This window comes from Cupressus sempervirens, chromosome 9, assembly GCF_028749045.1.
Source record: "Cupressus sempervirens isolate cs-2001-9-10 chromosome 9, ASM2874904v1, whole genome shotgun sequence".
In the NCBI taxonomy this organism is placed as follows: domain Eukaryota; kingdom Viridiplantae; phylum Streptophyta; class Pinopsida; order Cupressales; family Cupressaceae; genus Cupressus; species Cupressus sempervirens.
The window spans coordinates 89,958,396-89,981,695 of record NC_143126.1 but is presented as its reverse complement, the minus strand read 5'-3'; positions in this window follow the sequence as shown (position 1 = coordinate 89,981,695).

The following is a 23,300-nucleotide window of genomic DNA, read 5'->3' as shown; positions in this document are numbered from 1 at the left end:
GAGGACTTCATCATGGTAACTACCAATTTTGAATTTTACTAAACATTGTTCACTTACCAGGACCTTATGATCATCTTTTACCCAAGAAATTCGATAGGGCTGGGGATGTTTCTCCCTCTTGAGCTTCAGCTTAGAGACCATCTCTTCGGATACCAAGTTATCAGTGCTACCACCATCAATGATCACATCACAACATTTATCCTCACACTTGCATCTGGTACGGAACAAGCTCCTCCGTTGTCCTGGTTCATTTTCACCACTTAGTAGGACTCTTTCATTTACCAAGGTCTCTCCTCTTTCTGCATCCTCTGAATGTGATGATTGTGCATCCTCATCCACATGAGCAACCCTAGCTTGGCCCTCAGTTCTCCTATCTGTCCTTCCTTGTCATTGAGGGCATTCAAAGGCACGATGACCTTCTTCATTGCAATGGAAACAGGTACCACGGAAGCCTCCTCTTCCTTGCCCACGTCCTCTACCTCTTCCTCTTTGATTTCCAAAGTCTTGATCACGGGAGCGGTTGAAACCCTCATTCCTCTGGTTCCTGCTAGTACCCTCATCTTCATTTTTCTTTTGAGTTTCATTGTGGCCTCCAGATGATCTACTGCTTCCCCTTCCTCCTTGACCGCGCCCTCTTTGTCTTCCTTCAAACCTTTTACTCAGCTTCTCTTCGACTCGTAGGGCAAACTGGTATGCTTCTTGAACACTGGTCATTCTTACCAGACTTAGTTCCTCCTGGATGCTAGGTCGTAACCCACTGATATAACGAGCAACCTTCTCCTTATTTGCTTCTGCATGCCCCGCTCTAATCAGGAGTCGGTAAAACTCCTCTGTATATTCTTGGACTGATCTTCCTACTTGCTTTAACCCATGCATCTTCTTAAACAGATCAAGCTCGTAGTCCACAGGAATGAACTGCTTCTTCAATTTGTCCACCATGTGATCCCATCTTGTGATCTTCTCCTTTCCTCTTCTAAGTCTTTCCAGTTGAACCTCTTGCCACCAGATTTTGGCATGGCCTTTTAGTTTGGCCTTTGCAAACTTAACCCTATCTGGGTCCCTTATATCCTCATATTCAAAGTATTCGTCCAGTTCATTGATCCAATCGATCAACTCATCTGGTTTCAAATTTCCCGAAAATATACCCACTTCAATTGTAGGTCTTTTCCCAAACCTAGAAATTGCCCTAAAAAGCCTTTCCTCTACAGGATTCAGAACTTCCCCGTCAACTTCCATTACTTCCTCTTCATTGTCATCCTCACTATTGTCATCTGCGGCAATATTTGCTCCTCTACGAAGCTCCTCTTGCAATGCTTGTACCTGTCTCTGGAGGGCTCTAACCTCCTCAGGATCAACAGCTCTGGCCCTTCCACCACGCTCTCTTCGTGGAGGCATCTTCTAACTCGAACCCACAACCACATAGTCCTGGTGCAAACTGCCTCACAGTCGGCGCTCTATCTACACACTCAAGAAAATCTGCTCTGATACCACTTGATGGGGACACAACCCAACAACCAAAATAGACACAATAGAAAAAGGAAATTATATTAACTAAGAAAATAAGCTGGTACAAATAGTGCAGAGAAAATAAACTCAAAACATGCCCTGTGGGCTTACAATAGCATAAATCTGGAGAATATTTCTCCTTTTAGCACCTCCTCTCAAGCTCCAATCCGAACTGCCTTTTACAATGCCAGAAATCTCCTTAAATAGACCCCAGAGGGTTAAGGACTAGGATTACATTCTAGAAAGTGCTAGTAGGCATCCACCGACAAAATAGAAGGTTCCGGAAGCTGCGTTAGAAGTCGGTGCAATTCTAGAAGAATCCAGAAACGGTAGCCGAACTTTCGGGAGGCATAACTTTTGAACCGTAACTCTGATTGACGAACCGTTTACATTTTCGGAAAGCTCTCGAAGCGCTCTATAGCCCTATGGACAAGCTTTGCTCGTCCCCCATTTTTCGACCCTTTTCGAGGTCATTTAATGCCCCAAACCTGACTCTGAAGCATTCCTAGGGGGTCTCCAAAACCCGAAAAACTGCAATAACTTTCAAACCGTGGGGCCTTTTGACCTAATTCTTTTTCTAGAATGCTCTAAATCTCAATTACATTCATCTGGCCAAGTCACACCTTCTAGGTCACCAAAATGATGGTCAAATTGCATGCTCCTATTTTTTCGGGATTTTTAAATGCACTGATAGTTGAACTATGAGAGTTGGAACCTTTATTTGAGCCAAATGGGTATACAAAAATGCAAAGACATAAAATAGAAACTAAGTCTAAGTACATTTTTTTGGGTGACACAGGATTGCCCTTATACCTCTGGATGCTCCTGCATCACAGATGTGTGAATGATATTGTCTTGCAAGATTATTTTTATGATAATTATTTAATGCTGAAACTTGGTATATACCATGTGATTTCTTTGATACTTGGTATAAGTAAGAAAGAGTGAGATAACATTTTGATGCAAAAAAATTACAATTTTGATTTGAGATGTTGAATGTGGTTCTAAGTTATAGATTTGAAAGATTATGAAGTTTAAATTGGTACTAAACTATTTTAAGGCCTATAGAGTAAATGGATATAATTGATTCATCACCCCCTCCCCCCCCCCTTAATTATTAGACATATGTTTCATGAGAGTATGGATAACTTTAAGAAACCCCTCCAAAAAAAATGCCTAAAATGCTAGCAAATCCAACATTTTGTGGGTAGGAAAATTTTGATGTCAAGGGCAATTTTTTTTGTTCCATATAGGAAATAAAATATTATATGTTGGAGATTTTTTTCTTGCCCTAGAAAAAATCATTTAAAATGTGGCAAATTAGTTTTTTTCTTGCTGACAGATAACTAAATGATGGCTATTTTTTCCCTTGCCAAGAATGAATTAATAATGTCAGAGGTGAATTACTTGTATTTTAGGGGAAAAAAAATAATGGTCTTGAGTAATATTTAGTGATAAACTGAAAAATTGTTTAATTTGAAAGAAAATTAGTAGTCACTTCAAGTTTCAACTTGTGTACTATCTTAGGTCTATTATTAATAATGTCATTATGTCATTATGTCAGTGTCACTATTAGTAATTACCAAGTCGACTACTATAACTTTCAAGTTTCAAATTATTAATACAATAGTTTTATCAACAGGTGATTAATTAGAGATTAATGACAAAAGATGCATTATGGGGCCACTCGCTTGAAAAGACCTAGACTTGCATGAAATTCTTTAGAATGGAGACACGTGGGCACAAAAACCATTAAGGTATTAACTAGAATGTACTCAATGTCAAAAACTTTTGACTATTCAACATTAATGCAAGTACATTTCAGTGTTTCACACACTTGAAAATTAATGGAAATACGAAAAAATAAGATGTGAAAGATTGCAAATGCCAAACAATTTAACGCAACTACCATTAAATAGCCTCTTCAATTTCTCTTTCATTATCATTTCTCAAATTCTTCAATCCGAATTTGGTTTGCAAAGTTTCTTGAATTTTAGTCATGGATACACCAATTCACCTAAAATGCACTACAAAGGCTCTACCAAAGCCCTTTGTGGGAAAGATTCCTGATGATATCCTTGCCATGGCTTGCAAGCTAGATGCCCAAAGTCCTTTTATCCATCATACTATATTCATGGTCCTCGGTCATGAATTCTTAAGAAATGATAAGAAGTACCATGTGTCCACAGATATTACCTCTTGCTTCCTTAATTCTCTTCTTGACCTTGGAGGTAGTCAAATACACATGTAGATACTTTTTCATATTATTTTTAAAGAAACATTTTAAGAAGATGATGTCAAAATTCTTGTATTGGTTGATCAGGTATCAGGTTGGGCATTAGCATCCCTTTTGCAGACATAGTAGACAAGTGTTGGGAGCAAGGCATAGGGAGCATTATACAGAAGTATCCCTTCCTACTCGGCATGAATGAATGACAATTGACTCACCATCGAAAGTGGGCACAACTTGAAAGGGATTTTCTACCAAAGTGGTTATTGTTGGATGGCATCAGCGAGTCTGACATCACATGGTTGGATGAGTTCAGCAACGTCATCTTCTCCAATAGATTCCTCATGGAGGGACTTGAAGACCTTTCTATTTGAAGGCTTCAAACCCTTAGCCCCTAAGCCCACTGATGCTTCTAGTCTACCTAATCCCTAGTTCCCTGTTCCCTATTTTTTGAATCATGTTTCCTTAACCCTTGCTCTTTGGACAAAAAAATGTTTTTAAGATATCTATTTTTCTTTGGATTGGACCTTGCCTTTTAATGTACATTGTAAATTACGAAATAGTAAAACTAGGTTGATTTATTCAACTATTTTGAATATCTATGTTATGAATCAGTATTATGTACATTATACACTCTAAAATATTATCAATGAAAATAATATTTTTTGGTTTCTCAAATCATTGTTTCTATTAGTCTACGACTTTGTTTTTGGCATCTCAATGCACTGTTGAAATTTTAGTCTGTGACTTTGTTATAAAAAAATGACTGTTAATAGTTATAAAGTTAGAAATTAGAAACAAAAAAAAGGGTTTCAAAAATCCCTTTATGGTTTCATATTTGATTAACAATTTATAGTAAAAAATTATTCAATTGAAAATTATCCAATTAAAAGTTTTGTAATTTCTAAAACTATTTTTCTTTAATCTGATTAGTTTAAAAAAATGGAGCGATAAGAGCAAATTTTAAGGAAAACTAAAGATTATAACCTTAACAAAGTTAAATAAAATTTTGATAATTTCTGTGTCAATTTTTTATTTCATACCTATCTTGTCACCTAACTTTTTATCATTATGAAATTTTTTAATGATGAAGAATAGTTTATAAACAATTATCACAATTTTCAATATATGTTAATAATTTATAGATAATTAAACTATATTACATTTTAATTTAAAACTAAATAATAAATATGAATAAAAATATAGCATTTGTAATTATATTTTTTAATTTTAATTATTTTATTTACTTTAAACTATTGTCATTATTATTTCATATCTTGCACCAATTTTATTGTATAAAATTTAATATATCTTCATTGAATTTTTCATATCATCTTTACAATAAAAGGTTTATGATAGAAAAGAAAATTATTTCTATAATAGAAAAGAAAATCTTTTATTTATATTATATTATAACTATTATAATAATAATTATATATATATATATATATATATAATATTTTATGTAAATAATTAAATTAACATCATCATTTTAACATGGTAAACTTAAAAATATAATAATAATAATTAATAACAATTTTTTTAACAATATTTATTTCAATATGATTCTCTATATTAATTAATATGTCATTTAAATTCTTTTTTTTTATTGCGGCTCTATTTTAGGCCAAATTTTAAATGATTGAAGTTAAATTATATTTCTACATGAAATTGGGACACGTGTACTCAAAGAATTCTACCTAAAATCTCAATCGTTGACTAAAGAAAGATCGACGGCCCAAGATGAATTTCGAGCCGATTTGGGGAATATTTTTCCATGTGCCTAGATTCATTCAAAATTGTGACACGTGTTCAATCATTGCAAAGCTCAATTAAGTGTCAACTCGGTTAATATTATTAAAATTATGTTTATAAATAATTATCACAATTATCAATATATGTTAATAATTTATAGATAATTAAACTCTATTACATTTTAATTTTGAAACTAAATAATAGATATGAATAAAAATATAGCATTTGTAATTATATTTTTTAATTTTAATTATTTTATTTGAATTAAACTATTGTCATTATAATTTATTATTAGTACTTGTCGGTAGGCTTACGGCTAAGTATTATTGTGATACATTTTGGATTTTAGACTTTAACTAGTGATTAAATTTGTTTCATGTTTTTATGAGTAAGAATAAATCATTATAATTTATTTTATCAAACTAATATATTACACAGCATAGATGCAACATCAATATATATATATATATATATATATATATATATATATATATATATATATATATATTGGAAAAAGTTGGCAAGCTACCAAAAATATAATTATATTAATAAAGTTGTTTCAAGGGCTCGTGAAGGGAAGCACTCAGCAAGAAACCCTTCAGTTGCCCTAATTACAAGACTTGCCTGAAATATAACTATACATTTCTACAATACTGATTCCTTCGCTGAAAAATTATATTTGCGAATAATACAAATTCACACATTTACAAAAAGCATTGAATTCATACAAAGAACAAAATAGTGAAATTGACAACTTTACACCCCAACAGCCATAGCCTCGAATTGGTATGCAAAAAATGCATTACATATCCAAATAAAAAGAAAAAAGAATCTCCCCAACTATACCAACATGAGACCATAAAACCACAAAATAGTAGAAGGCGTGTTTTATCCATTACTATGCTCACCAAAAAAACCAACTGTACAAGTATGTAGTTAGTCAATATAGTTCCCACTCCATCTAAGAAGGTTTTAGATCTACTGAGAGGTCCAACTTACCCAATGGGTTATCAATCTACATAATGTTGAGAAGCTGCCTAGCTGAAGACTCCATCATTTCAATTTGTGCCAATACCTCATGATCATGCATTATAAGTTCATAAATTGCTCTAGCCTTGCCTTTTAACTCTTCACAAGCCTGTTGCAATAAATAAACTCTATAGCACCAGATTAAATGCTCCACTTGTCCTAAATTACCACCACCCAAAGCTTTGGAAAAGGATGCCACAAAATCTAATAAGTCTAAATTACCCTTATCTTGCAAAAAACAACTCACCCCTGCATAAGGTAACACACCCACTACTAAGACATACTCACAAAGAGCACTCCTAAAACCTTCCATTCCAAGCAGATTACAAAAACCAAGCTTATCTACAATACCCTCCATCTGACTCAAATCTTGGAGGATGTTAGTAACATAAGTAAAGAAATAAGATAAGATATGAGATGGGAAAAAGACTTGCAACCGCATTGAACAGAAAGTTGCTAAACCCAAAATTTCTCTAAAACAATGCATGAAAACATCACAATTTATATGCGAAACTTCCTTTAACTCATTTATTGGTAGACTACCAAACCATGGGAGTTCATGTTCACTCCCCAATATGAACACTCTAAAATATTTGTGGTCACTTTCCTTTATCTACCTTACACAAAAACTAGCTCAAGGAAGGACCTTTTGGATGCCGTGAGATGATCTCAATCTCCCATATTCATCCATGTAATGTACCATTTTTGTCAACTTGCAATTCATAAATCTCCAAGTCCACTATCAAATCTTCAACTAACTTCTACCAAACTTAAAAGTCTCTAATTTACAATTTGACATAAACACATCAAATTTGTACCAACCATATTAAACACTGGCACTAACAACCTATTAATATTTTGCACCTGATTATAACTAGACTGGAGCAATTCAACCAACATTGCGTTAACTGCCTCACTCAATAAATACTAGACAAAATTAACTCAGTAATCATTGTTCCCATTCACACTCAGGAAACTCTACATCAAGTCGGTACTGAGTCACTCGGTAATCAATGAATCCAACCTAACTCGATCTACTCTTCATCGGGTCATTCGGCCAACTCTGTACCGAGTCACTTGGTAATCAATGAACCTGACCAAACTCGATGGACTCTACATCAGGTCATTCAGCTAGCTTTGTATCGAGACACTCGGTAATCATTGACCCCGACTGAACTCAACCAACTCTGAACTAGGTCACTCAGCAAAAGCTAAACTCAAGCATCTCCAACAACTCTAAACCAAGTCACTCAATAGACACTAAAGCACATCACACATTGAAAGTTCTAGACAAATTTCAAGTTTTGCAACCTTTCCTCTATCAAAATTCTCTTTCTAAGAGCTAGCTAAGAAAAACAGCTAGCTTTTGGCAAAACTACCAAGTTCCAACAAAATTTGTATGCCCTTGATTTATTTAAATCTACTTGTTGAAAAGAAGCAACCAAATACCCAAGTTTTACCGAGTATCTCCCCTCCTGATCAGGTATCCATATTAATTCATCATTATTCTTTATATACAACCATCATAAAATGATAAATGGATCAAGGTGGTATTAAAAGGTTTGCTCTTGCTAGATTAAGGAAAATAAAGTGGGAAAGTTGACAGGTATAAACTCTATAATATTTTCCTCGGTAGTCTTCAAGTTGCAACCAATATTGGATAAATTATCTGCAACCTAGTTTCTCTCCCTGAGGGTATGAGAGAAGGACACCACTTTAAATTTATCAATCATTTCCCAAGATTTTTCCAGAATATAACAAAACTTCTAGTTCTCTAATTTTTTCTTTACACATGAATTGATAACCACTGAAGAGTTCTCCTTAATGTGAATATTAACTATGTTTAGTTGAAGTGTCAGTTCTAAACCAAGTAAGAGTGCCATGGCTTTGGCTTTTTTATTTGTCCCAACCAAAAAATTTTGAGCCAACATACCCAACACCTGCCCATTATGATCTCTTATACACACTCCAACTCTTGATTCACCAGGATTGCCTCTCGAGCAGCCATCAAAGTTTAACTTACAAACTCCCGTAGTAGGGGGAATCCATTTAACCATCTTTCTATTAAATTTCTCACAAGGACCACTAGATGTAATGAGTTGGTAAGATGGAGAGGGTAAAGAAGCCCATCTATTAGCCAAAGCAATATCCCAACCTATGACAATAAGATGTTCAGAAGTTCTTTTGATATAGGCTACCACAACTTCCCCCACTACAAATTCTAATGCTGACAACACAGATTCTAATGTCAAAGGTTGATTTCAAAAAAAAAAATTATCCCTCTCCCACCAAATTTCCCAAATAACTATTGCTGGGATACACTTCCAAATACATGAATAATAAGAGTGGTTAATCGGAGTTGGCCAATCTTGGAACATATCCCATAAGGTGTTTGGAAGGGGCACACTGAAATTTATTTTTTGAAGAACGAAGATCTAGCATTGATATGTCAATTTACATTGAACAAAGAGGTGATCAACATTCTCCTCTACCTTCATGCATAATACACATTTCATATTATGAACAATATTCAATTTTGATAGCTTTTGTCCTGTCAAATTTCTCTTTTTTAAAGCTAACCAAGCAAAAAAATTTGCCTTTGGTAAGACTACCAAGTTCCAATGAAATTTAAATGCCCAAAATGACTTGTAATCAATTTCTAGGTTCTTGGGAGCTAAGTAACCCAATTTTACTATGTATTTGCCCTCTTGGTGTGGGGCCCATATCACTGTGTCTAGGAGATTAGACACTAAAATAGTCCTTGATTTACAAGTACTAACAAATTCTTTTTTGATCTGATCAAAAATTGGTAGCTTGTCTGGGTTTTTCCAAGTAACTCTACCTGACATTAGATCAATAAACTAAAATAATCAACTACATAGGGCCCCCATTTAGCACAAAAAATTGTAATCTAGTTGTCAAAGATTGAGAATTACAAAGTGGAGGAAGGCCATTCCATGAATCCTACCAAAAAGGTGCCTTAAAACCATTGTTAATTTTCCAAGTCAAATATCTAGCAACTAAATCTCGAGATTCCACCAAGAAGTTCCAAACAGCTAACCCTTTAGGCAAGTGATCCTTAGTGAAAATTCTGGAGGGGTCAGAAGAATCTAAATATTTTCTCTGAAAGATCCTACACCATTTAGCCTCTACTTTTTCATACAAAGACCAAACTAATTTTCCTCCAAAAGAAATATTTCTTAAAGCCAGATTAGGAAGATTAATCCCACCTTGATACTTCTCTAAAGACATTTCCTTTAATGAGATGAGAGAGATTTTGCTATTACCTGATATATTTCCTATCCATAAAAAACCCCAAATAATGCCTTCAATCTACTTAATAATAAACCTGGGTGCTAATAATATAGAGAAGTAATAATTTGGGATAGCTAATAAGACAGACTTAACTAAAAGAATTTTGCCAGATAGAGAGAGCCATCTTACATTCCAAGCCATTATTTTGGCTTTAATACTATCTACTATATTTTTGCAATAAGAAGCTTTATTACTGCCCATGAAAAAGGGAACACCCAAATATGTAGATGGTAATTTTTCCTCCTCAAAAGCAAGAATCTTTTTAATCCTTTGTACAATAGGTTGAGCTATGTTGAAGAAGAAGATTTTAGATTTAACCATGTTGATCTTCTGACCTAAGAACAATGAATATTGGTCCAGTAAATACTTAATATGCTTGGCTTCATTACTATTTTTAGATCCAAACAATGAAGTGTCATCTACAAAGAGAGAGTGAGTGACTACTAGATCATTTCCTCCAAATTGGATGCCTTTCCAAAGCTCAAACTGCTAAGATTGAATTATGGCCCTACTAAAAGCTTCTACCATTAGAATAAATAAGGCAGGTGAAAGAGGATCACCTTGTCTAATTCCTTGAGAAGATTTGAAGTATCCCTCTAGAGACCCAGTAATAAGAACCAAAAATGCAACCCCCAAAATACAAGCTTTGCTCAATTTACACCAAGCTTTACTTAATCCAAATTTGTTCAATACTTTGATACAAAAGGACCAATTAACTCTATCATACGCCTTCATCATTTCAAGTTTAATAACTAAGGAAGGGATTTGGTTTTTTTTGATGTGATGAAGAGTTTCATGAGTGAAAATTGCCCCTTTTGATGTCTCTTTACTTGGTACAAAACCACCCTATTCTGGAGAAATGATATTGGGCAACAAAACATGAAGTCTAGAGTAAATTGCCTTAGTTAAAATTTTATATATAGCATTGCACAATGAAATTGGTCTGAAATTAGTGAAATTCTGGGGATTGCCAGACTTAGGAATGATGGCAATATTAGTAGAATTAAAATTCCCACACATATAACCCTTACATCAGGAGGATTCTAGGGCCATAAGTAAATCCCAACCCAGGACATCCTAACATTTCTGAAAGAAGAGAGCTGTAAAACCATCAAGAATAGGTGCTTTATCTAGGGGCAAGGATTGAACTATTTTTTGAATTTCCTCCAAAGTGAAGCGTTTCATTAGAGCATCATTATCTTGATCTGATATAATTCTTGGAATTGCCTCTAAGAAAGAGTTAAGTTGATGATTATTTACATCCATTTTTGCTGATGGATCAAGAAGTTCTTTAAAGAATCTGACTCCTTCCCTTTTGATACTTGCCTCATCTAATAATTTTTTACCCATAAGTTGTTCTGTGATTTAAAAAATGGATTTACTTGCCTTTTTTCAACTTGCTGAAGCATGAAAGAATTTTGTGTCATGGTCACCATCACTTAACCATAATTCTCTGGATTTTTGCCACCAATATTCTTCCTCCTTGTGACACAACTCCACCCATTGAAATTGCTTCTCTTTCTGATGAGAATATGAATTTGAATTCAAGCCAAAATTGATGATTTCTTCATTAATTTCTTGAAGTTCCTTCTGCACCATGTTTTTCTCCTCAAAAATATTTTTAAAAACCTATTTGTTCCATACTCTAATTTTTTCTTTAAGATATTGGAGTTTCTTATAGAACCGAAACATACTATTACCTTTTTCTTGTGGATCACTGACCCACCATTGTCTAACTAAAGGAAGAAACATTGGATGTCTGAAACCATATTCTTTCAAATTTAAATGAAGATTTATAACATGATGTTGATTGGTCCACTTTATTATCTAAGGATAATGAAATAGGAAAGTGATCCAATCCCAGGAAAGGGAGAATTTCTACCAAGAACAGGATAGATGTTATTTTCCATGCTTGTAAAACTAAAAATCTATCAAGTTTCTCAGCAATTTGTATGAAACCATCTCTTCTATTATGCCAAGTGAAGCATCTATTAGACATTTCAATTTCAAACAATTCATTGGTAGTGATAAAGTTATCAAATTCCTCCATAATTTTTAGAGATGGAAAAATTCCTCCATGTTTCTCCTTGTTATTTTGAATTGCATTAATGTCATCACTTATAATACAATTTTATTGTGGTAAAGATTTGATTTTTTCTAAAATGAAATTCCATAATTTAGCCTTATCTAAAATACTTGAGGGACCATAAATGTTAAAGATAACCATCAAAATTTCAAAATGTTGAAACTTAAAACATTGCCAACCCAAATCTTGATCTATTAAGCTTCCAGTAACAGCTTTTGGGTTCTACAAAGTGGTTAAACCTCCCAATTCCCTAGCACTAGGACAATGGATAGATTTCCATTGTTTCCATTTAGCAATTAACTCCTCATACTTTTCATATGATAACTTTGTCTCGTGAAGTAATATAATGTCACCTCTCAACTCATCAAGCAGTTGTTTAGTCTTGCTTCTTTTGTCAGGGGCGTTGATGCCCCTGACATTCCATGTTATGATCTTCATCCTTCCACTAGAGGACACTTAGTCCTTCTAGTGACTCTTTTTACTGATTTAAATTTCTCTTCCAAAGTGGATTGAATGCCTACTACAATTTCTTCTTTAGCTTTTGTACTTTTACTCTTTCTATCCCAAGTCTTTGGTGTAGAGGATACCATAGTGGGATCTCTAGGGAACTTCATAATTGAAAGGGTTTGTGAGAAATCAAAAGTGGACCCACAGCCAATGTTGCCATTGATCATTTTTTCAGGTTGGGAATCTCCTAATTATCTTTGACTTTCCTCAAAATTTTCTACTGATATCTAGGATATATCTTCTTGCATAACTTCATATGCAATTAATTGAAATTGTTCTGATACCACAAATGTTGAAATCTCATTAGCTAATTGATGTAACTAAGATTCCACATTACTACCCAACCTGAGGCCTTGCATAGTCTATTTACATGTGGGGACAAACATCTCCAGAGGGGACTGATTAAACATAACATGATGTGTGACTAAATCTATGTTAGACCAACTTTGTTTGTTCCAAGCAAACAAATTAAAGTCCTGGTAATTCAAATGCCTACAAATTTTTTGATGATATGAAATGTTATGGACTTTTTAAGCATGTTTCATCAAAACAAATTGATTTTTAAAACTTACTCCTAGCAAATATATTGGAAACTGTTTCGCAAAATGACATTTAACAAGGCCCCTTCTGTCCATTATCTTATGACAATTTTGTGAAGTATTAGAAATCTGTAATTCCAATCTAGAGCTAGTTTGATTGTCCATACAAACCTCCATAGGATTTACACAAGTGTAATGACCTAAGAAGGGGAGGGGTGAATTATTTGAATAAAGAGATTGATTGCTACCCTCAATTTCCAAATTTGAAGAAGGGATCTGATCTTGTGAAGGCTCATTTGGTAAATCCAAGCCTGACTAAGAAATAGATAGAGTAGCATTATTAAAAGTTTGATGAATATCTAAACTATTCTCATCAACAACTTGCCTAAATTTACATTTCCCAAGCATTGATGAATGGTCCTCACATACCATAATCTAGTCTAAATCAGAACCTTAGCAATCAACATTAAAAAGGACCAAAATCAAAGAATGTTTTTCAATTACCTTTGGTTCTTGAATATGAACAATTTTCTTCCAATCCCCCCATTTAGAATGGCAAATTATATATTGTGGCATTGGTTTCTAATTGCTTAGATGTAAACAAACCCTAACTAGGCAAAAAACTTGTTCAAAAGCGATGAGATCATGTCTAATAAAGATGCCCACCTTGTTTGCTATCAATTCAATAATTTTTGTATCTCTGTACTCGAGGGAAAATTTTGTTAATTCTATGCAATGGGGAAAAAAGATAACATCACTCAATTTAGGGGAAAATTTTGGGGGAAATGGGTAGGTAGAGATGCCAAAACCTTTACAAAGCCACCCTTTGAATTTGTGCACCCAATCCCTAGACTAGACTGAAGAAAAGAGAATAGTAAAGTAGTTTAAAACTTGGTCATGAAATAATACATCTTTCATACCTAGCTAGTTACTAAAAATACATGCATGTATGTTCAATTTGCTTAAATTATGAGTTTGGATCTACACCTTGAGTGCTATCTTTCTCAAAAATTCAACATGTGGGGATATAAACCTTTCTAGAATAGTGATTTCCATTGCTACCAAGTCTTTAAACCTAGTGTTTGCATGAGCAATATTCTTTGAATGCTTCTTCCTCCAAATCCATTTTAGGTTACTAGCATTTGTATTAACCTTTGGAGGTTTCAGTTTGATGGGAGCTCTCCTAATGTCTCTAGAAATCATTTGCCTTTGCATACCTTGTAGCAAACTCTCACCCTTCTCTCATGAACCCTTTCCTGCTTGTGAAGAATGCCCCTGTAGCTGCTGATTGGGATTAAAAATAGCATCTCACTCTTTAAGTAATACTTGTTCTATGTTTGAAGTAGAAGAACACTTGTTACATTGCTGATTGGGAATCTCACCATCCATAACCCTTTGCTCAACAATTGTTTCCCGCAAAAGACCATTGAATGGCATCTCTTTTTCACAAATGTCGAAAGGCACCTGCTACTTGGATTTTGCATTGTTGTTGATATAAAACCTAGGGTTTAAGAAAAAGGGTTTTGCCAGTCAACTGCATGATAGCTCTTTTGAAGAGGATTTCATCCCAAGATTTGAGTATCTTGAACCCGATCTGCCCTACCTGACTACTTAGTATATTGAAATTTCTCTGCAAACCTCCCTGTCTGCCATTGCCTACCTTTTCGTCATGACATCTTGTCTGGTCACAACTCTGACCTTTTTTTTTTTTTTTTTTTTTTACCTAGATGCAAAAATTTTAACTTTAAAATTTTTATAAAATATTTTTCTAAGTTATGATTGGATGAATTCATTTAGCTCTTATATTGGCCAGATATAAGAGCTAAATATTTTATTTCCAATGTGATTCATTAACATTAATATTTTTATTTTTTTAATGTAAGTGCATTGGTTTATATTTTATATTTTAATAATGTATCTTTTTATAAATTATAATTTTTTTTGTCATTCAATTAAAAATAATATTACTTATATTATATAATCATTTAAGATTTATTATTATTATAAAAATATTATTATTATTATTTATTATATAATAGAACATATAATATAATTATTTATAATATAACATAATATAATATAATTATAACCATATGATATATATGTAATAGAACATATATATCAATGATTATATTTATGAATAAAATTTAAATTTAAATTAACATCATTGTAGAAAAAAATAATTATATAACATTTTTATTAATTAAAAATATTTTATATATTATAATAAAGTTATTAAATTTAAATTAGATTTATATAAAAAATAAAGGCAAGTACTAAGCCACTATGTGGCACTTGTTTCATATCTTGCACCAATTTTATTTTATAAAATTTAATATATCTTCATTGAATTTTTTATATCATCTTTACAATAAAAATTTTATGATAGAAAAGAAAATCATTTCTATAATAGAAAAGAAAATCATTTATTTATATTATATTATAACTGTTATAATAATTATTATAAATTATATTATATATATATATGTAATTAAATTAACCCAAAATTGAGACACGTGTACTTGAAGATTCTACCCAAAATCTTGACCGTTGACTAAAAGAAAGATCGATGGCCCGAGATGAATTTTGAGACGATTTGGGGAATGTTTTTCCATGTGCCTAGATTCATTTGAAATCATGACACATGTTCAGCCATTGCAAAGCTCAATTAAGTGTCAAGACTCGGTTAATATTATTAATAATTATATTTAGTCTTTTAAAAAAATTATTACTTAGTCCCAACTCGGCAATGCCATGATTGTTAAGTAAAAGGTAGATCAACACCAACAAGAATGGCCCAGGATGAATTTCGAGTAAATTTTGGGTCCACCATCGCTGTTGTCAAGAAACATTCAAAATTGTGACATGTGCCCTTGACAAGTGTCACAATTCTGGATGACTCTTGACAACAACAATATCACTCCACAAATTGACCCAAAAATCATATCAATAATTAAGTTTTATTTTTATTCATTAATTTATTTAAAATGAACAAATTTCAAAATTGAAATGTATATTAATGTAAGAAATTTTTACTTTTTATTATTATAGTTATGTATAGAACTACATTATTGAGTCTTTATGTCGTTTACATGTGTATTGTACATATTTTTAGTAAAGTACCTAAAACCATTAATTACTTAATACTTTCATTTTAACTTTTAACTATTAACCTTCTATGTTTTTAGAGTATGAAGTTGAAAGTTCTGGAAGTCAAGAGTCTGATACGATAGGGTTTTCAAATTTTAACTTTTCAAAGACTGACAGAATTCCATTTGTGTTCTAAAGACAGAATTCTAAAAGTGTGAAACTTGAGTATCAAAGGACAACACCAATTATTGAATCTTGATTCCAGGTATTTAAATTATTATTTTAAATTCATTGTAATTTGTAGTTATAGAAATCTTGATTTTAATTGTCTTAGGATTACACTTCACAGTGTTTTTAAATAGGGCTCAAAGAAGAACTTTGTGTAATAACCAGTAGTAGGCATGGGAAAAACAAAGTCAAAAACCACTCATACAAGTGCAAGCATAAAGGAAAAGAAAGACATTAAAGAACTCAGGTAAGTGCTACAAACCCCAAGTTTCACTGATGAATGTCATGATATCTTTGATCCTACTATCCATGGAGATTTTGGAATCATGGGAATTAGAAATTCATTGTTTAATAAGTGGAAAGATCCACAGAAGGGGATAATTTATTACAAATATAACAACAGTATTCGTATACATATAAATAAACTAGCTACTTTGGTTACTAGATTAGCAAACCTCACTGTACCTGAAGTATTCCCTTGCTCTAAAATTGTAATACTATGCACTCAGAATTATGATGAAAATAGAAAGGAAATTGTAAACCAAAATACTTAGGAGAAAATTTTATCCATAATTGAGAGTAAATTTTTTACTCTGTTAGACCTAAGGCTAGGGTTTAAACCAAAAAGCTTTAACGAGCACATTGACTTGGATAAACTAGCACAAGATTATGAGAAACTGAAAAGAGTTTTTCAAGATTCATATATTAAGGGTTTAATAAACTCAAAGTCCTCTACTAGTGTTACACTAGATATAAACCATAAGCCTCCTTACCAATATGATATTTTTGTGCCATGGGTTCATAATACTATTTATTTGTTATCATTTTGTCTGGGATTGGACAGTAACAAGGAAGTGGGGGTCAGTGTTTTTGAAATGATTTATAATATCCATTGTTGAGGTTAGTCAATTGAGAATGAAGATGTAAGATATAATTTTGTTCAACACATTGTTGAATCTATGCAACAATAATTACTAATGATTAAACAAAGTACAACTACAAGCAAGACAAATACATATAGGTTCACAAGTTATTTGTGCTACCTTCTTTTAGCAAAGCATCGCCAAATATTTGAGATAGAGAACAACAAGCTTGATATTGAGGTCTATAAGTTTGATGAGAAAACCCAAAAGAAATAAGAGATTCCAAGTCTAGTATATGAGTCAACGCATAAGATGAGGATGACTGCTAACAATAAAAACTACAACCATTTTGTAGACTTCTTTTTGGCACTTACTTACCAAAAAATCACAAGCACTACAATGCCTAGATTGCCAATGTCTTGCAAAGATTGCATTCAATTGGAAAATCAGAATCAACTGGCTGACTAGTTCTTCATGGAAGAGTACATTGTCTTAAGGTTTTATGATTTAGCAATTGAACCTTGCAAACTTCCAATGCATATTATAGCAATGGTTTTTGCACTAGAATATGTATGGTAGATAGAGAGCATAGATGAACTTTTCACTGGACAATTTCACAATTGGAGGCCTCACATTTGAAAGAAAGGCTTTCAAAGTGGCAAATGAATTGGTAACTTTTTTGGCTTTGATTTTGTCAGTCACTAGAACTATGATCCACTAAACATAATAAAAACAAGACTTATTTCCAATGGGAACTCTATAAGAAAATATCAACATCAGCAGATGTCATTGATAGAAAATTTTAAAAACAAGGATTTGTGGGATGAGGTTAACAAAGAGATGAAGAAACATGCAACAGAGAATAATATTTCAATACAAGAATTGGCATCCCAAATTATGACATTGCACATATCAAAGTCACACAAATCAAAGCCTCTAACATACTTAAATTTCTACAAGAAAGCATCTAAGCCTTCTAAGATGTCTATGCTGAAAGTAATTAAAGAGGCATGCACATCTAAATCATGGTGTCAAACCAAGATGACTGATTTTTGAAAAATGAGGCAAAATTTGGGTGAACCAAAGACATCAGCAGGTTTTGAGGAAATTGAGGAGGATGAACTTTTTAGTGATTATTGGGATAAAGAGCATCCAACTATACTATATGATTTTGGCAATTGTAGTGACAGCAATATTCAAAGATAGAAAGACCTCGAGTCTAATGCCGACATTCAAGGTATTCAAAATTATGGATCAACCAGGGCAAACATATTGTTAAACTTCAAATGATTGATTCTATTAAACAAACATATATTAAAGGGGCAACTATGATTAGAAAAAAATCGGTTATGCAGGTATAGGGCCCATTGGTGCAAGTGGTGAAGAAATTTGGAATCCAATTTTAGCACCAAACCCACCCAAAAGAGGGAGTAAACCAATCATTGGACTCTCTAAGATTGAAGATGATTCATCTAAAAAGGGAAAAAAAATTATACTTCTACTTATGAAGGTCATCCCAACACATTATTTGTTAAATCTTCAAATCTAGTTGTAGTTGATCCCATTGACACTGGCATTGGCACTAGCATGGATGAACCTTGTGCAAAAAAGCAAAAAGTTATGACAATTACACCGCAAGAAATGTCAACAGTTACTTCACCAATCTATGCACTAGTAGCTTTTGTACAAAACCCTAAAAATAGTCCTAAAATGCCAGGATTTGGAATGGGCCATCTTTAGTATGTTGACAATACTCAAAATACAATTATAGGTGGAGTAAGTTTAAATGGAGTTAGAGGAGCATACAATGATACAATTGATAATTCACCTTTCAAACACTCAATTGTGTCAGCAAACCCATATTTTAGTTTGAATGAGTTTGCATCAAAGTTTGATCACACAAGCGAAAGAAATAGGCAAAATATGAAGACTTTTAAAAGTGATGCACTTGTTGAATGTTAGGGATCTACTAATAGAATATTTCCAACATATGATCGAAACAATGAAATGATGAACGTCATGGCTATTATGCCACTGGGTAGAGATAATAATCCATTAGAAAATGTAATAAATTATAATGATGTACAAGTTACTAGTCTTCAAATGAATTTGTTAAAAGCAAAAAATATTGACAAAATTAATATATCAAAAGAGACCAACAAAATGGTCTACTCTACACTTCTAAAAGAAGAGAAGGAAAAAAAAAAGGCTTACAAAGAAAATAGAAAAGTTACAGGAAAATCTTGATAATGTGAAGGCCAAGGAGAAAGAAAAAAACATTAGGTTCAAAGAATTGCAAAATAGGATAAATAATTCTTCTCTTATAGAGGCAATTGTCTAGCAAGAAAAGATGAATGAACAAGTGCAAATTTTGACTAAAGAACTGGATGAGAGCCAAAAAAGAATTTAGCATGAAAAAGTCTCTACTACAAAGTTGTTCAAGTTTGTACAGAGTAGCACACAGGTCAACAATAAATTGAAATCTGACCTGGACTCTACTGTCAAGGAAAATAATAATTTGAAGATTGAACTGGAGAATGAAAAGAAAAAAGATGAGTTCAAGGCAAGGATAATTTATAATTTGCAGAAGGAATTGGGGAATGAGAAGAAAAAAGAGGAATCTAGTGCAAACACAATCCACAATTTGAAGAAGCAATTGGAGAATATGAAAAATAAAAGAGGAGTCAACTGTAAAAACAATCCTTGATTTGAAGAAGGAATTGGAGAATGTGAAAAAAAATGGATTCTAGTGCTACTACAAGCAGTAACACAATCCACTATATGAGGAGCAAATTGGAGAATGCAAAGAAAAAAGAGGAGTCAGTTGCAAAGAAAATCTTAGATTTGAGGAAGGAATTGGAGAATGTGAAGAAATAGGAGTCTACTCAAACACACCATGATTTGAAGAAGGAATTGAACAATGTGAAGAAAAAGGAGTCTGCTACAAAGACAATCCATGATTTGAAAAGGAAACTTGAGGATGAGAAGAAAAAAGAGATAACTATTACAAATACAATCCAAGATTTGAAGAAGAAATTGGAAGATGAGAGGAAGAGAGCAACTAATTGGTAAGAGAAACTAGAGGAAATATAGAAAAATGGTGAAAAAGAGATGTCTAAAATGAAGAAAAAGATGGAGAATGTAATTGTGCAAAATAGAACGACATCTTACGAAGACCATCATGTGAAGGATAGTATAATAAACATGGTTAAGCTTATCAAACAGGAAAATTAGGACAAAATAGTAAAGAACAATGATAGTTTGTTTGAATGGCTTGATTTAAATAGCAATCTCAGACTTCTCTTTGAAAATGTAAAAAAAGATGTTCAAGCTAAAAGAGGAATCTTCACCAATTCCTTAAAAAATCATGCTAAACAAATTTTAAATAAAGTATAGGGATCCAGTGATAGAGATTTGGCAAACTATAGAATAAACAACCACTCGGATGCCTCTATAATGTCCTTTGTTGTCTGTCACAATTGTGAACAAGTAATGGAAATAGATGAAGCTCTCAAATCTTCTTCCAAAGACTTGATGAAGATGAATCACAACACATTGAACTTGCTAAATGTTGGATTACCAAATCCAGCTAACTCAGAGGGTATATTCATTGGAAAAGAAGATTACATAAAAAAGTTGTAGAACACCATAAATTTTGATTTAGTCAACTTGCCTGAGGAAACCACTCTAGAAAGAATTGCAAGTTGCATCAAACCACTATCAACAATGAATGTAGTTATAGATAAATTTCTTGATTCGTGTAAAACTATCTTTGTGAATTATTCATTGTTGATGAGGTTACAAATATTTAGCTACAACCTCAAAGAAATGGAGCTTCCAAATGATGCAAAATGGAGTGCCCTAAAGAACTTCATTGAAGTTGGGTCATCTTCTCAAACTGTTACTGTTTCTATTAGTGGAAGTCATAGCTGATAGCACTAAGAAGTAGCAACTTAGTAAGTGATAGTACTATAATTATTTTGTTACTTGTTGCTCTTTAATTTCAAATTTTGGATTTAATTTCAACTTTGTTTAATGTTAATTATTACAGGAATCAAGAGCCAGCATATCAAGATAGTTGGACAACCAGGTATTGGCATACTATTACTACACAGAGCAGATGGAAAAAATTTCCCTACTCCTACTTGAAAAAATTGTACAATTGGCAATGTGATTGTACACACATAATGTATTATGTAGTAATAATCTAATTATATATACAATTACAAACTGACCTATAGCTATTCTTGCTCCCTTGTATCTGTAAAAAGGAATTTAGGGTCTTTTCAATTTTACATTAAGTCATTTGCAAAGGGTTGTAAATGTTTGTAATCGTTAAATGTATTATGTTATAGGATGATTTATAATTATAAATTATAATACATTTTTTTTAAATAGAGCTTATTCTATTATATGCATTATGTTACAATTTTTTAAAGAAACTAGAATCAATGAAAATCTAAAAGTAAAAATGTTTAAAAACTAGAATGAATGAAAATCTCAAGTTTGACATGTACTATTGTATTAAAACTAGAATCAATGAAAATCTCAACATGTTAAAAAAAATACAATTAATGAAAATCTCAACATGTGTAGAATATAAAAGTAATAACTAGCTTCAATGATAATCTCAACATGTAAGTTTGTAACATCAACATGTTCAAAAAAAATTAAGCATCCATAAAAGGACAATGAATGAAGGCTATAAATTAACTTCTACAAACATAATTAATGAGTAGATAGAGTCTTAGATCAGAGCTACTAGCCTACTACTTGACTCACGCAAAAGTTAGAACTTGAAGTTGAGAAGTTGCTATAGTTGCCACTTCACCTGGACCGGCTTAGCATCACTATCATTAGAATCCTTTTCATTTATTGCATATAATATTTCATTGCTTTTTTAAAAAAAATCAGATTCATTGTCTGCATTAGTATACATTCCAAAGTCAACGTCATCTTCATTGCTTCCAATATTAGGACATGAACCACTACCACTGCCACTTGGGTTTGAAATGTTGGCAATCCTTCTTCTTTGACATTGGTTTCTCCAAATGCTAAGAGCCCTGCCATAAGGGAAACTATCTACCTCATACCTAGAATTATTGAGCCTCAAATAATTATCCAATTTTTTGTCTAATTTGTTTCTAACCTTTGACTTTAGGAAGCCCAAATTACTAATAACTCTCTCATCCTCCTTTGAACCCAATATCATTTTCAAACATAAATTGGTAAGATTGAAATATTCTAGTATTGACTCTCACAACTGATTGCTCTCACCAAGGTTTTTCCAAATCTTTTTTACTTCTCCCTCTTCATTTGGGCTCTCCATAAGATCATATTGTTCCCTCGTTATGTTTATAAAAGAATATGATTGATCTCTCAGTCAAGATTCATCTAAAATTCCATTTATAGTTACTTCATTGATTACTTTAGGTTTGTAAAAATGTTGAATCAAAGTCATCATCCTTCTTCAAAAATTAGTCAGACAGTTTAGAGACAAATATTGTGGAAAAATAATTGACATTGCTTTGAGCAGTTCCTCTAGAGGGAATCTGAATCTAATTTCTAACAAAAGATTGTAGTAAACTCGCTTGACAGAGTCAAGCATAGAGTCTTTGATCTTCTTGAAGTCTTCACTTGTAACAAGTGAAAGTACCTTCTCTAGTTCTAATTCAACTTTGTTTCCTACTTTGTTGGGGTTGGAGTTGGGGTTGACATGGGCACAGTACTACATTGGTATGTCAACTCCACATACCCTGGCATATACCTCATCATTTGCACCAATATATAAAAAGTTCTCAGGATTGTTCAAATCTATGATTTCTATCCACTTTGCAAAATTTGATTCATCTAATGGTAGTAATCGATATAGAGTATCTAGGCTATTACATTTCATTTTAAGCAGTTTATTATATTTTGCAATGTACATAGCTCTTTGTTGAACCTTTTTTATAATATTTCTCATGTCTTGTAGCATGGGGAGAATAGCTGCTAAAGTTAAGAGTATCTTAACATTAGTTAGACTTGAATATAGCTGAGGGAATTTGTCTCGCACAGAGTCAATTAGTCCAAGCAATGATGAATATTCAGAGATTACTGGATGCATCGGTCCATCCAAAGAGATCCATCTGGTATCATTGTCTTTAAGAAGC